The 15,538-nt window shown below is 35.9% G+C and overlaps 1 protein-coding gene and 1 long non-coding RNA gene across 2 annotated transcripts in view; one reads left to right on the plus strand and one right to left on the minus strand.

Moving 5' to 3' along the window:
- The window catches only part of ADGRL2 (adhesion G protein-coupled receptor L2), a 591,965-nt gene that overhangs the window by 223,439 nt on the left and 352,988 nt on the right, over positions 1 to 15,538 (plus strand). The window lies entirely within an intron of this gene.
- The window catches only part of LOC130683373 (uncharacterized), a 165,208-nt gene continuing 161,035 nt past the window's right edge, over positions 11,366 to 15,538 (minus strand). Inside the window, exon 3 of the long non-coding RNA XR_008997045.1 lies at positions 11,366 to 13,645. This is a non-coding gene — a long non-coding RNA (uncharacterized LOC130683373). The remainder of the gene's footprint in view (positions 13,646 to 15,538) is intronic.

The raw sequence follows: 15,538 nt of genomic DNA on the forward strand, positions 1-15,538 counted from the left end.
TCTGTCAACATAGAAAGATGCTGCAGAATCATAGGCTATATTCTTCATGCTGTACTACCTTCCCTGTGACCACCTTATATTAGAATTGAGAATTTTTCTGCCCCTTTATCCCCCTCGCCCTCCCCACCCACCCACCCCAACCCCTCCCCATAGTAACTTCTCAATGTCTATGAGTCTACTGCTATTTTGTTGATTTTGTTTTGTTTTATTTTTAGGTTCCACAAATAAGTGAAATTATATGGTATTTGTCTTTCTCCACCTGGCTTATTTCATTAACACAATATCTTCTAGGTCCATCCATGATGTTACAAATGGCAGGATTTCTTTTTTTATGGCTCAATAATATTCCATTATATATACATTCCACATCCTTTTTGTCTATTCAGTATGATGGACACTTTATTTACTTCGTGTCTTGGCTATTGCAAATAATGTGGCAATAAGCATAGCGGTGCATGTATCTATTTGAATCAGGGATTTTGTTTCATTTGGGTAAATTCCTAGAAGTGGAATTAATTACTGGGTCATATGGTGTTTCTATTTTTAGTTTCTCATTAATAGTTGTTTTAAGGGAGGAAAAGTTTCATAGCCAAAATTTTTGTAAAATGCTGGGTTCAACATAAACAGTTTCTGGGTTTTTTTTTTCCACTGCAGGATTTCTTAGTGCCTATAATGGTAATAAACATTGTGACTCACCCAAAGGGCAAATATGGTTTGGTTTCTTGAAATGTATTTGATTGAGGGCATGTTTTTCTCAGGAAGAATCAGTTAATATTTACTAGGACATAGATGTTTCTTAGAACATACTTTGAGAAACACTAGTATGTACAATTTCACGTTTCAATCATATTATACTTGTTATATCCTAGAAGTGAAACAGTAAATAAATCCTTTTGTTCAGCCACAGAGGGTTTTTGCAAATCTCTCTTGTTTTGCATCTTTCAAATCCAGAATTTGGTTGCTTCTCTCTTTTTAAAAGAAATATTTGCCCATGGTCATTAAAGACCATCTGAGGGGACCCGGCGAGGTGGCAGAGGCACCTGAGGTCTCAGTCTGCAGAGGACAGCCACAGGATACGCAGGGAAGCTGACCCATGGTAGGACTCTGTGTCTCCAGCTCAGCATTCTTTTTCTTTCCATTGCTCGAACTTTTCTCTCTCTTTATTTCTTTATGATCCTTTTTTTCCCTTTCCTACTCTACTTCCTCTCCCTTTCACTCACTTCCTTTACCAATGACTTAGGTCTGTCCATGGCCCTCAAAGGCTTAAATTTAATCCTTTGAATGTCCACATAGCAACAATATTTCAGCAATATTTTATAATTCATGTGTGGGAATGGAAATGATGAAGCACGCAGCTCCTCCATAGCAGTTGAAGGGAGAAAGAAGCTGTCGTCATTGACACAAACTGGTATCTGGTTTCCCAGTCTCCTCTCTTGGTACTGGTTCAATCATGCACAAAGCAGTTTTGGAAGATAAGACCACACCATCTTTGTGCACCTGTGTAGGGGAACTACTTTTTTAGATAGGATTTGACCTACAATATTTGCCTCCAAATCAGGCACCTTATATTGAGCTTCTCATATGGTAAAGTGCTCTCTCAAATTTTGAACAATAATGTTCTGTTTGAAGAAGACACATAGCCTTAAAAAACTCAAACAACAGTAGTTTCTAAATTGTTAGAGATATCTCTAAACTGATAAAAACAGGAGACAAAGAAGTTAACAGACAATAATTATTTCTGGAGAGTCTTGCTTCATAATTGCAAGCGCTAGATAATGTTGTAAACAAGACTTTATTCAGGTTACTTTAAAAAGTAATATAGTAAGTTATTACAAAACAGAAATCAAACAGGTACCTACAAAAAAGTTTTTTAAAAGGTGGTAGAACTTTTCAAAGAAGGCTCTGGGAATCCCTACAGGCTTAAGCAGGGAAATCATCTGACATGCAGTGAATACTTACAGAGGTGGGGGTGGGGGGCCATGGGGGTATGAAAACAAAAATGATTTAAGCTAAAGAAGGAGAATCAGAGATTGGTGACTGACCAAAGGAAGCACCTGCTTTCCGGAAATTAAAATCATGTATTAGGCAGCTCTGACTTAATTGCTAAATGGGGTGAAGCCCAGTCTCTAATGTAAAAGGGTCCCAAATTATAATTGGGCATCATGGATTAAAATTCAATACCTGAAAATTTCCCTAGAAATGAATAGGCAATGGGAACAGACTGCAGAGCCTAGCACAATATGCTTCCCGCAGCTGACACTGGCAGGTCACTTTATTTGGCACCAAATAAAGTTCCCAAGTGGTCTTTAAGGGCATTCAGCTGCTGAGTGCTTATTTCATTCATCCCTTATTGTGCTGCCAGTAGCAGATCCAAAGAAGTAGCATGAATCAGCTCTATGGATGAAATTTTCTCAGGCTGAGTGATGGAGATGCAAGTGGACTTACTGCACCACTTGGTTGGGACCTCTGCTAACAGCAATACCCTGAATGGCAACGGCTTTCACACAATGTTGTTCAATAGGAAATTTGGGGGAAGGCAGGATACGAGTGAACGTTAAGATACATCCAAAACAGATATTGTTTAGTGAGGAAAAAAAGTATTTTTAATAAGGAACATAATATGATTTTGTCATTACCATAAAACTTAGAAAAATGGGAAATAAGGCTATGGTCCCACTTTGTAACTCCGGACACAAAGTAGAGGCCACCTCTTAAATTTCCTATGTTAAAAATAAAACTAGAGCATTATATTGAGCTCACTTTAGTTGCTTTTTTTTAAGGTACCTATAGGAATAAAAGTCAATTCATTCAATAGCTTAATTTTTATATACACTAATTTCAGAGCATGTACTCAATATCAGAATGTATTTCCCTGTTTCTGTCGATTCTAGTAAAATTTTCTAATCAGAAAATAGTATTTCATATCCTCCCCCACACCAGTTTAAAAGCTGCAGGAGCTAGAATTCTACTGAGGTCATGAACCTGACTGATGAACCACAGATGAATGTAAAATATTCTTCCAAGCTTACCAGGCCTTATTAATGTGTGGTTCCAGTTCTCATTTTTTATTTAAATTAATGGCAAGGTTAAAAGGCAGTAGTTTTTATTATTATTTTGCCTTTGGTTTAGGACAAATTCTGCATGTATCTACAACAGAAAGTCTACTCATTATTTTGTGTTAATCACTGTTAGAAGCAGTATCTAATAGTGCTACTATTAATGAATAGTTCAGAGTCATACATTTCCATTAGAATTAGGACCAAAGGCTAATTTTTTAGTTAAAGCTAAATTCGATCTAAACAGGAAGCATATTTGGCATTCGGTCTAGAAATCTAGGGCTTCTATAAAAAGCCTGTTTGTGAGTGAAGGGACTAGAAAAAAATACATACAGGTTCTTTGGTTTCAATTTTTAGAACTCAGTGTAGTTACAATGGGATTATTAACATAAGTATAGTAATGTAATGTAATGATATAAGATGTTCTCTTTTCCTCTTTATGGTCAAATTTTGCATTACAAAATGAATTAATTTGCCCAAATAAATTTGTGCAAACACTTAAATGCTTCTCTCAACTTTATTTTTTTACTTTTTATTTTGAGAATAACTTTTTTTTATTCTTTTAACTTTTTATTATGGGAAATTCCAAATTAACACTAAAGTAAACAGAATAGTGTAACAAGGTGGCAGATATCCACTATCCAAATTCTATGATTATCAACACATCATCTATCTTGTTTCATCTATATTCCAACCCGTTCTCTTATCACACTTTTCCTTGAGCAGGCTAAATGTAGAAGATAAATACTATGGAATTTTAAAATTGGTAGAACTTATTTTTAAAACCAGTGCCTTCTCAGGGCCAAGCATTTTACTTAGAAAGCATTTTTTCCCAGTTTCCCCAGGAAAAGAGTGGTCTACTATGCCCACAACATGAAATGATGGATGAGATGGGTATTCTCAGAAATTCAGTGATCTGGGTTTTCATTTTCTACAGATTTTCTAGGTAAGTGACATGGTGCTCTTTTTCACCAATGTGATCCCTAGTCTTCCAATTATACCACTCCTCTCAACCTCTCAGCCATTCTTTCTTTCTCTCCTTATTTATTTTCACCTCTCTATAAATCATAGATAATAATAGTTCCCACATCATAGCTTATTAGGTTTTAATGACAGCCTCCAAGGACAGGTGTCAGTTAAATGAAACATATAATTAAAATTTGTGCTATTCTAAAATTGGGTTACTTGGCAATACTCCAATCAGAGACTAACCCCATTCAGACAGCAGGCATGAAGTGCTCATCCGGTTACAGTGTGTGGCAGATTCAATCAAGGCCAGTCTTTCCTAGGTACCTAAAATGTGATGGAATGCTTAGTTCGGCACACCCACTTCCAGGTATTTCTACTTGGCACATGACATAAGTGTTCTATACCTTGGGGCCTTGGCAGCCAATGTTCTTGTTCTTGATTAAGGCAACAATTTGGGTGAAGGCTATATATACTTTACCAAGCAATTAATTTAGGTATATGTGTATCTGTATATGAATAAATATGCCATTATCATACTTTTGCAATAAGTAGATTATACATTTCTTTCACTCCAATACTTCTTCACTAAGAAATAGAGAGCCATGGTTCAGCCTCAGTCTCAGTCTTAGACAAACATATCATCTTGTTGGGTGCCATGTTTGCCCACAGTTATCATTCTCCTACAAGGAACTCTCTTGTGTCCTCACTTACAGAAGCTCCTGAGACTCCTTAGGCATTTACCAAGAGCAAGCTCTCTGATCTTTTTACTGTCCCTGTTAATTCTTTTCTGGTAACTCTTCAACCTCTCATTGATTTTCTACTTTTGCCATTTCTGCGCTGCGTCACTCTGCTGAGGGAGAAACATGTGATCTCTATTGAGTTGGAAAAGTCATTATCTTTTCATCTGTATCCCTCGACTGTTGACATCCTGCATGAGTTTATGCTGGCATCTAGCTCTCTCAGCCCCATTAAGCACTGAGATGCCTTCCCTCCTACCCTTGGACTCCTGGGTCTTTAACAGCATGTCATACATAGTCCTCCGACGGAAGTCACCTCTGCCCAGTGTGGTGTCTCTCAGAGAATCTGACTCTCTCACAAGTCTTCTCTATGCTCTCCCTGGACTACTTGGCGGTAGGTACATGATACACTGGCTGGCAGACACATCTACCAGACTCAGCTCTGTTTTGTAACTGAGTCTTGAATCCCAGTGATGTATCTGGCCTTAGCTTAAGCCTGGGACTCTGCAAAGCAGCGGTCAGACTAGAACAACTTCTTTTTTCCAACCATGGGTCACTTGCACGGTCACCCTTTTAGGAGACAAGACCCTTCCCTATGCCCTCTTATCCAGTTTGCCATTTCAAATCTCTGCCTTCTCCCATAGCTTCAAGACACAGAGGGGAGAATTTCAAGTTGCTACAACTCAACCAGAAACACCTTTATTTTTATATTGTTTTAATGTTCAATCCTCCCTGGCTTACTCTGTGTGGGTTTCACTCTAACAAATGCACCACAGACAGATTTGGATGTGTGTTTGATTTGATTTTCTTTTGAATAAATCTGTATTTTTTTTAATTGGTGAGAAAAGGCACAAACATTAGGAAAGCATTCAGGGTAGATTGATTGTTCATCAAATTTTCATTCTCTCTTCAAACCATATTGGAACCACTTGTTTTACATGAATTCCAAAGGCTGGCACTAGCTTTCACTTCAGGAAATAAATGACACAGGGTATTATATTTTAAGGACCATTAAAACCTTGAAATTGCACAGCAACTTAAAAAACAACAAGTTATTTAGCCTGGATAGCTTTGTAATGGTTACACAATGGGGAAATTCATTGTTAAATGACCCTCCCACTCTAACTTCACATATAATGCTTGTCAAGAAGAGGAAGGACAAATGAGACTAGCATCCAGGTACACAGGGCATAATGTAAATGGTGTAGGAACATTATGGGTATGTGTTCCAAGTGGATCAGAGAGAATGCATGAAATCTCCCTTGGAATCTTGTGCTCATTGACCCACAGCTGGTGGTTAGAAATTATTTTTTGCCTGGTCTAACAAGGCTAGTTCATTGCTATTGTAGTTCCAAACCTCTATAACCTGTCAGAAAAGTTGATCTTATCTGTATGTTAATGTGTTTGAGATAAACAACAGAAGGTAGCTGTAATATTGTTAATGAAACTATTCTAATGTAAGTGATTTTGGAGTTACATTAAACAGCATTTGAACCTGATGTTTCTGCTGTTTAATTTATCAGTTTTCTAACCTTTTCTTTTAAACCTTCATTAGAACATCTATGAAGATAATGAAACCTAGCTATCAGATTAAAGCAGAACATGAAAAGTTCTAAAATAACACGAGTGATATGAAGAATTCTTTTGAGCAAAATTACAAACCGACAACAACAATAAATAAACAGCAAACCTCACCTGTTCCTATGATGGAAATCAAACAACACTTGAGTCTATAAAGAAGCAATAATTGCTTAACTAAACAAAGTGATACAGTTCATTATTTTCTGCTGTACTTTTATGTACTTCGCCCCCTGAAGCACACACCTAATTTGGTTTCTTTTTTAAATATGATTTACATATAGCACTTGAGAAGAGATGTTTTAGAAAAACATAAAGTGTTCTTCCTTGTAAAAGCAATGTCTTTCTTGTTAGTGCCAAGATGCTTTTCCCCAAACACTCATTCTCTGCTCAAGACAGTGTAGCCACTAATGAGGAAAGCACGGCAAGTACCTCAGTTGAATGCTTTCCTTTGTTTATCTACAAGGAGTTCATTCTGCAATGGGAAGAATCCCTTAGTATCAATGAGTCTGAAAGTGCTCAAATTCTGCCAAGAGGAAAGGTATAAAGCTTTGTGTGCCCATGGTTTAAATTAATCTAAGCAATGCAAAAGGAACTCTGTCATCTCAAAGAACATCAGCCACACTGCTTCCATTGTCTCCCTTTATGAAGTACATTCCATCTTATTTACATAGGTTCTGTTCCCAGTTACAGGGTCACTAGTTGGCAGTACTTGAAGATGTGCATCTAAAATGACAAACTATGTTACTGACACTTGCCACTAGTTAAAGATATATGATGCAGTTTTTAAGCCTATTTGGGCTTTCCAGAGTAGTTCCAGTTACTGGAAATCATTCCTTGAAAATGACTCTTTGCCCAATAATAATGAGCACCTTCAGATGGATTTTTTTAAAAAGATGGCATTAATTTAGAATATAAATTAAGAGAATACATTTGATAGTGGTAAAGTACAAACCTACCCACACATGTTGGTTTCATGTATAAAATATAAATAGCATATGAACTCTCCCTTGTGTCCTCAGAGAGAGATGCATTTTTTTTCCTTCTGAGGGGTGTTCAAAATATGCCATTTTAAACATAATAATCCATAAATAAAATACAGTGCTTGCCAAAATTATTTTTTCACCATATGTGTATGGCCTTTAGACACTGTTCTGAACTCTGATTTTCTCCTGAGATACAATTTAAGAGCCTTAAAAATGTCTTTAAAAGATTTCCTATGAAATATGTAGATTAAAAAAAATTGTGTTTCTATATGGTCAAATTGCTCTGTTGTTATAAATACTGTATATAAAATTACCAGATTTCCTGTCATTCCATTTTTACAGGGGATACTGCATCATTAAGCATTGAAAGAATATAATATAACTATTCAAACTGCTTAAAATATTTTGTAACCATAAATTATTATCCAAAAATATTTTTCAAGTAGATAAAAAGAGTTGTCAGTTCTGCATAGCGAATGCCTCATAAGGGGCTCGTTTGTGGTTGAAAACTGAATAAAAGCAGTAAATTAAGACCAGACTTAACCATAGAGAAGCTGTAATCCACTGCAGATTTCCTTGGTGAATGAAGCATTGTTACGTGGATTTATCCTCCTTGCTTGTACAGTTAACCAGTCACATCTGTGGCCAAAGCGCTGTCTGTGCTCGTAGACAACGTGGGTTCACTAACTCCAGGGAGGTAAGCCCATGCTGGTTTACCTTGTATTGGTAAGTGCAAAGTAAACCTCACAACTGTTTCACGGGGGCCGCCAGTGAAAGTCAGATAAGGTACTGAAACTGGACTATTGTTGAGGAACGCAGAGGGGTATCCCAAAACGAGGGGGCGCTTGAGAACCTGCAGGGAGACGGGTTGTTCAGTTTTCCTAATAGGCATGCTGTGAGAAGAGAGGGCCATGCTGAAGCCAAGTGCAAGGTGGGTGCGACGAAAGGGCAGGAGCATCTGGGGTTTCCGCATGCCATCAGAGCTGAGAGCTGACGGAAATATGGTACACATTAGAGGAGCATCACTCATCATAAATATTCAATTTCAGGAATTTAAATAGTTTACAGACATAGAAGCCCTTGCTGATTATTTCATCCAGCATTGTTGATTTTCCTGTGTTGTTTGTTGGCAGCCACCATAATTAATGAATAAGACCCTAGAAGTCATGACAATGAGTCGGTTTAGTCTTAAGTCTGCGTATTTTCCTTTGTGATAGCATACCAATAAAATAACTGATTGGCTTTTTTGTAAATTGAACCAAAGGGAGCCAAATAAGGCCTATCTCTGCTATTAATTTGTTTCTTTCAGAGTCCAGTGTTTCCAAAGGACATTAATTTTGATTTCTCTTCTGAAAGCTTGTGGTTGCCCCTCATGCTTTACAAAATATTCCCAAATCAGAGCTGAAAAGAAAATTGTAAGTGAACAGTATTTCAAAACAGTTATTTTTTATTATTTAGAAAAAATTTCCCAGATTTCTCTATAATTCATTCCAATATGTTCACTTTGTAAGAGATGTAGGGAAAGTAGAAAGGGAACACACCAGTGAAAAATACCTTTTTATTCTGTGAAAGTTTGATATTTAAAAATTTTAAGAGTCTAACACCTTTCCAAAGCAACATTTTATAAATAAGGTCAGCTTTGAAAGAAAAAAGTTTATTCTTGAACATAAGCTGGTACTTTGCCTTACTGTTACAAGGTAAAATGTATATAAAGTACGGGCATACTAGCTTAGTCCAGTATTTGAATCCTTCAGATCAAGAAAGTTTTTCTTGGAATTTTTCAAAATCAGAGTATTGCTTTTCTTTAAGAGAGAAAATATCTATGCTAATGAAAACTATCAGATTCAGTATCTCTGTTAAACAGTTTATCTGCTCAACAAGAAGCCACTGGGACTTGAAGTAATATGTTATCTCCTTACATTAGAAAAGAAATACTAGAAAATATAAGCTCTTCCAAATATGTGCTAGATTTGCTCTGATCCCTGAAGAACAAAGTTTATAATACCATCTCCACTTAATTAAAGAAAATCACTACTTGATTATCTATTACTTCTTTACAAAGGTGTCTGTTTCTGAGAAAAGAACAATCTTAAAATCTCTAACATTACTATGATAGATAGATGATAGATAGATAGATAGATAGATATAGATAGATAGATAGATAGATAGATGGATGATAGATAGTAGATAGATAGGTAGATAGATAGACAGACAAACATAGACAGATAGATGATAGAGATATTCCAGAAGCCTTTCCTTCTAGTTAGCAGAAAGCGGTACCATGTTAAGTTGCATGTAGGTTTAGTTGAAGCTGCTCGCAGCTATTGTACAAACATCTGAACCTAGAGACCATGTTTTTCTAATCAAATACAACTATTTAAATTGCCCCCTTACCACACACACCCCCTGGAGGTTGAAGGGAGAAGACTTCAGTAGAAACTGTCAGCAGTACATCACTCTTCGGTGCTTTGGAGTTGTGATTTCTAATATGGTTTCAGCTTGGTCAAAATAATGATCTTCCATGGCTTCTGTGTACTGCAACAATTTAATAAAGTAATAGGACTTACTCTTGACAGAAAAGTGCTCATTAGCATTTGTAATTCCATGTTGTGCTTCACATTAAGTGTTGTGAAAAGGTTATGGATCTACTCACCATAGCATCAAAAGTGTAAAGGTAATAGGTGAAACTTTCATTGTTTCGAGTGCTGAGAAATGATCATTTAAAGGTCAGTTGCCCTAAAAAAAAAAGAACATTTGTTTAATAAGTAACTCATTTTGGGATATGCTGCACTTTCAAAGGTTACAGAGTACACCAATTTGCCAGTGATGTCAGCAAGAAGTGCTATTAGTCATTGGCCCTATTAAAACAATCCTTCATAAACAAAAGGTGGGAAAATATGTTCGTACATGCGTGCACATATCATTCCACATCTGATTCATTCTATTATGCTTCATTCAGTTTTATTAATTTCTAAAGACATGACCATGTGTTAAGAGTTATAAGATTCCTCACTGGATCCTATACCAACATCTTGTTAGAAACTCTTATATAAATGAAACAAATATTGATTCAGCTATGTAAATGAAAAAGTATTCATTTCTAGCCTTTCAATTCTAAGACTAACCTTCCTTCCCTGCTTTACCCCAAAAAAGCCAAAGAGAATTTGGTTTGGCAATAAAATGGAGTATTAACCATGTCTGTAGACAAGAGGATTAACAATAATTGTAATATGGGCAAAATTTTTTTAATACCAAAGGGTTTTTTTTTCATGATCTGAATAAAAGTAGTGGTCTGTTTAATATAATATTTGTACTGTTAAAATTTTTGCCTTTAGGGAATTGATGCACAAGAAATAGAGTTATTTTGTTGCTTTTATATTTGGCATTTTTGAAACAAAGTGTTTTTTAACTGGCAGTAATTTTCTTCAGAAGATTAGCCCTTGGCTTGACAAGATAGCTTTAAGAATAACCTCTGCAGAAAGCAATCCCTCTGAACACTTGATTGCTTAAGATTTACATTTAGTTTTGACTCTACATAGGTTGCAAACCATCCTAGTTGTGACATTTTGTTGGTGGTAAACAGTGAGTTCTCAGATTTTTATAAGGAGTTGATTTTTAACATATGCTGAATAAGAAATTTAGTTACAGTTTAAAACAACACAGTTTCATGCAGACTTCTTAGATTCATTGTACAGATTAAAGGCCCTAGAAAGCTTGTAACTCTTACCCTATTGTAAAGTTAAAAACTGTCTTTATGTACATAAGACATTTGCAATTAGAAGAAAATACGACACTCTTATTTCAAACAACTTAACTTAGCTAAGAATCAAGTTATTCTCTTAATTTGCCTTGCTTTTCATTTGAAAGAGCAAAATCTATTTCCTGGGCAATTTTGCAGAGCAAAGATATTAATACTTTGGGGTTTAATTGTATCCTGTGTTTAAATACACTGTGGGTGAAACCCCAGACCTCTGCTTAATTGCTGTGAGAAAATAGCCTGATTTCGCTGAGATTAGGCACACGCTTATGTATACTTTGACCCAAGAGTGCCTCCTTCAGAATTAATCTTCTAAGGTAGAGGGATTTGCTTTTATATGTGCAGCAGGGCCATTCGTGACAAACCGGGCCTAATAAACTAACTTCACCCTCCAGACCTCGCTTTTGCTGTCAACGTTTTTCTTCATCTATTCATTTCACACATCTCTTGTCCAGAGTTTTATTAGCAAAACTCTAAACCAGGGAGAAGGAATAATTGTAATGGTGTTTTTTTTTAATTAAAGGGCTTTGAAATTTAAATCAAACTCTTCAGAACTAAAACTAAAAAAAAAAAGCCTTCCATTTTTACTAATGAAACTTAAAGTGTGCTAAAACAACTCCATTAAGTAAATATCGTAGCCCTGTGAAAAGACAAACAATTCATATTTACTTAAAATTTGTTCTGCAGCTGTATTTTGTTGGATTTGTCTAATGTATGAAAGCACTTTTTCTTTCCCATCAGCTACATCAGAATTGTTTTTGTAAGATGTAACAGAATGTTCTGGTTTTTAAATATTTATATTAATCAAAGTTAGGGTTGTTTATATTTTTTGGCAATAGGGTTTTTCTTTAAAAGTGATGCACTTCCATTTAACTAAACAAAAGTGTTGAAATGGCCTGTCATATAAACTTCAACATAGTATAGTTAGTAATAGAAATTCTGAACACAGGAAGAAAAGGGGGCTTCAGGTTAAACATGGATTAATAAAGTGTGCAACATTTGTAATTTCCAAGATTTTCCTGAGAAGACGTCACTCATTGCCACTTATGAACTATAGAGTTACCTGGCTGGAAGGTTTGCATTCAAGTTTCTTTCTGTTTTCTTGGAGCATTGGTAAGCTAAGCCTAAAAGCTGGCTAAAAATGACTAACCACTAAAGCTTGGGGCTTTAGTCATTCAATTAAATTCCATTATATTTTACATATTTTTAAACCATTTTAGAATTGGAAAAAAAATACCTTCATGTTACTTACCTGAAATCTTCTCTATTTGTGAACAGAAATAGCTCAAACTCAGGCATTTGTTGGGTTAAACCTCCAGCTATCATTGGAATGTGGATGTCATATGGCTGATAGGGAACTGTATGATCTATCTAGACTCTCATAAGAGAAATGGAGTCTTTATTAAAGACTTTAAAAAAAGAAGTCTTTTATCAAAGTCTTTATTGAAGCCAACCTTCATGAAATTCATTCATAGTTTTATATAATTCTTTTGTAGTTTTGGATAATCCCAAATTCTGGAAGCTTAATAAAACAGCTTTCAGTAGACTGGTCCTTTGGGGATTTTGTTGGTGTTATTTTCATTGGGCAGTTCAAATTGTATTTGATTCACTTCTAAGGAAAATTATCCTAAATAGCAAGACTGGGCCAGAACACTTCAGTCCCTAAAATGGAAGTTATAAATGCTTTAGCTTTCAGGGAGTGGTAAGCACCTATCAAACAAATAGGAAGTATATTATGCATTCCTAGCAGAAGGGCTAAAGGTCTCCTGTTCGAACTTTTGGCCCTTCCAGAATCCCTGATCCTTCATTATTTTGTTTAGCTTGCTGTGTAAGTCTTGACCAGTAGCTGACTCTGAGAAAACATTTCCTGACATCATTTTCAGAAGTGATGTGGGAATATTATGCTTGCCTTTTCATTTGGGTTGGGAATGAAAAGTCCAAAAGTGGTTCCCGGTTAATACTTTGTGTATGGTCTTTTAATTAGCAGCTCAGGCTAATTCATTCATTTAGCCTTTAGCATTACAATTTCATTTTCAGACGTGGGTTTAAATAATCAATGAATACATACAAACATTCATAAACAGACAAATACTTTTAAAGGGGCAAAATGTGCTATAGTAGAATAGGAAAGAAGTAGACTCTTTTTAATTACTCCATTCATAATACAAAGTGGTGAGGGAAGAGCAAAAAAGATCATGCATGGTACATTATATATAAAATTGAAGTCTCTCAAGTAATTTACTTTTTTTATTGTACCAACTAAATGAAAATAAATATGCATTTCATTATGTCACACTCACACTGTTATGGATTATTATTAATATCTTGTTTCCAGTCTTGGTATAATCCAAATCTATGCATTAACCTCAGTAGGGGGTTTTGCTTGAGATAATTGACATTATATAGTCCAAAGCACAGAAAGAAGAAAACGTATCTATAATCTTTACCTATTTCTAAACAGAGGGGGATAATCAGACCAATTCTCCTATTGTGTGCCCTCCCTCTTCATGCAGTTTCCTTTGAAGTCAGAGGGAGTTCGAGGAGCTGAGGCTGAGAATGTGGCTGGAGAAAAAGAATGAATATTATCAGGTCAGATTCTCATAACAAGTTTTATGCCACATTAACCATTGAGTTTCCTATAATGCAGAGCCTTTATCATTTTTACCTTCAGGTTTATTCTAAGATCACTAAAATAATTTCTTATAATATACTGGGGATTTTTCTTACACATATTTATTTGAACTCCCTAAGGCAGATCCACAATGCAGCCCTTCTAAAATATAAAATCTTTTATTTTTTAGAAAAATCTGTAAATTTGAAAAGAATCATTTTCTGTTTATTTGGAAATCTAGAGGAATAAGAGGCACTGGCCAATTAAACTGGCCTCTGGGGTGATTTCAATGCAGAAAAGTTAGATTGTAGGTGGGGGGGTTACTATTTGTAGAGCGGTTTCTCTCAGTTCTCCCTTGCTTGCTACCACCTTCAAGGAGAAAGAAAATGTAGGCTTGCATTGATGTCTCCTAGCTAAATTTCAGGTTTGGTACTGCCAGTTGGAAGTTTATTTCTTAGTCTCTGTTACGAATCACAGGAAAAATGAACTTGTGTGAATGCATTGGAGGCAAAGTTATATAAACTCAGGCAATAATGAATTGAAGGTGTGGACAGTCATTCGATTAAGGGGAACAGACAGTTGTTCAAAAATTCTCCTCAGTTTCCAAATGTCCAACAAGAGGAAAATGATTGACGGGAGGACCCAGAATAGAGCTAGCCTGTCAGGCTGAGAAGCTATCTAAGAACAAGCCAAGTTCTTCATTCAATTAGTATGTCTATTTCTTAAGAATACTATGCTAAACAATGTAATAATTATTACAGGTACAAAAACAATTCCCATGACCCTTTAAAAATTCAAATTTGTGCAGCAACAAAAGATGTGTTAATAAATAATCACAAAAAAATATGACAAGCATCATAACACAGGTGAGTACTAAGTGCTATAGGGACACTGAGGAGGGAATTATTATTTCTTCCTGGAATTTGGAAAGAAATTCTGGACTGGTCCATAGCGGTCTCACAGAAAAGTTTATATACAAACTGTGTCTTAAAGTATAAGCAGGTATTCACAAACAGAAGAAGAAGGAGGAGCCATCTCAGGCAGAAGGAATAGCATGAATTCAAACCAGAGTCTTATTCAAGGAATAAGAAGTTTCCGAGTCTGATGGAACTACATGGTGTACAGGCTGCATGATGGGGGAAAGAGTGTACTATAATATGGTTCCAAACCATAGCCCAATAAACAAAGCTTTGCATGTTATGCTAAAGAGCTGAGACTTCATCCAGGAAACAGCAGAAAGTCACCAAAGTGTTTAAGCAGGGGAGTAACATGATCAGAATTATGTTTTAAAAGACAGTTGTCATCTGTATAGAAGAAGGCTTGGAGATTAACAAGCATAGAATAATGCTTATCAGTTACTGTAAATTTGAGAATTTAAAATGAGTGAGACCTCTGCTATGGTAATAAATTGGGGAAAGATTTTAAGGGGTAACTTTTTTTTTAATTGGCCACCTCAATCGGTACAACTTTTCATGTGCATACTACAGAGTTTGGGTCAAAGTGATAAGCATGGATAAACAATTTTTTCCAGTAGAGTAAATAGTAGAAGATGGTGTCTTAAGTCTGAATTCCTACCAGTAGGGTCCAAGATTGAAATTCCTCTGAAAATTATTTATTTAGGGAGTGCCCTCAAGAGAGGGGGAGCAAGAGAAGTGAAACACACAGAATTAAATAGCCGAGAAGGATGTGGTCTCAGCTGAAAACCACCCTTAGCTTAGCCTGGTCCCTTGGGGAACATCCTGGAACATGCTTGTACCATAAGGCTAATCTCTCTTATACCAGGGAGAGCAATTTTCACCTAAGATGGCACTGCTCAAATGAGAGAAAATCTCTGGAAAGAGTGC

Source organism: Manis pentadactyla, chromosome 4, assembly GCF_030020395.1.
Source record: "Manis pentadactyla isolate mManPen7 chromosome 4, mManPen7.hap1, whole genome shotgun sequence".
Classification (NCBI taxonomy): Eukaryota; Metazoa; Chordata; class Mammalia; order Pholidota; family Manidae; genus Manis; species Manis pentadactyla.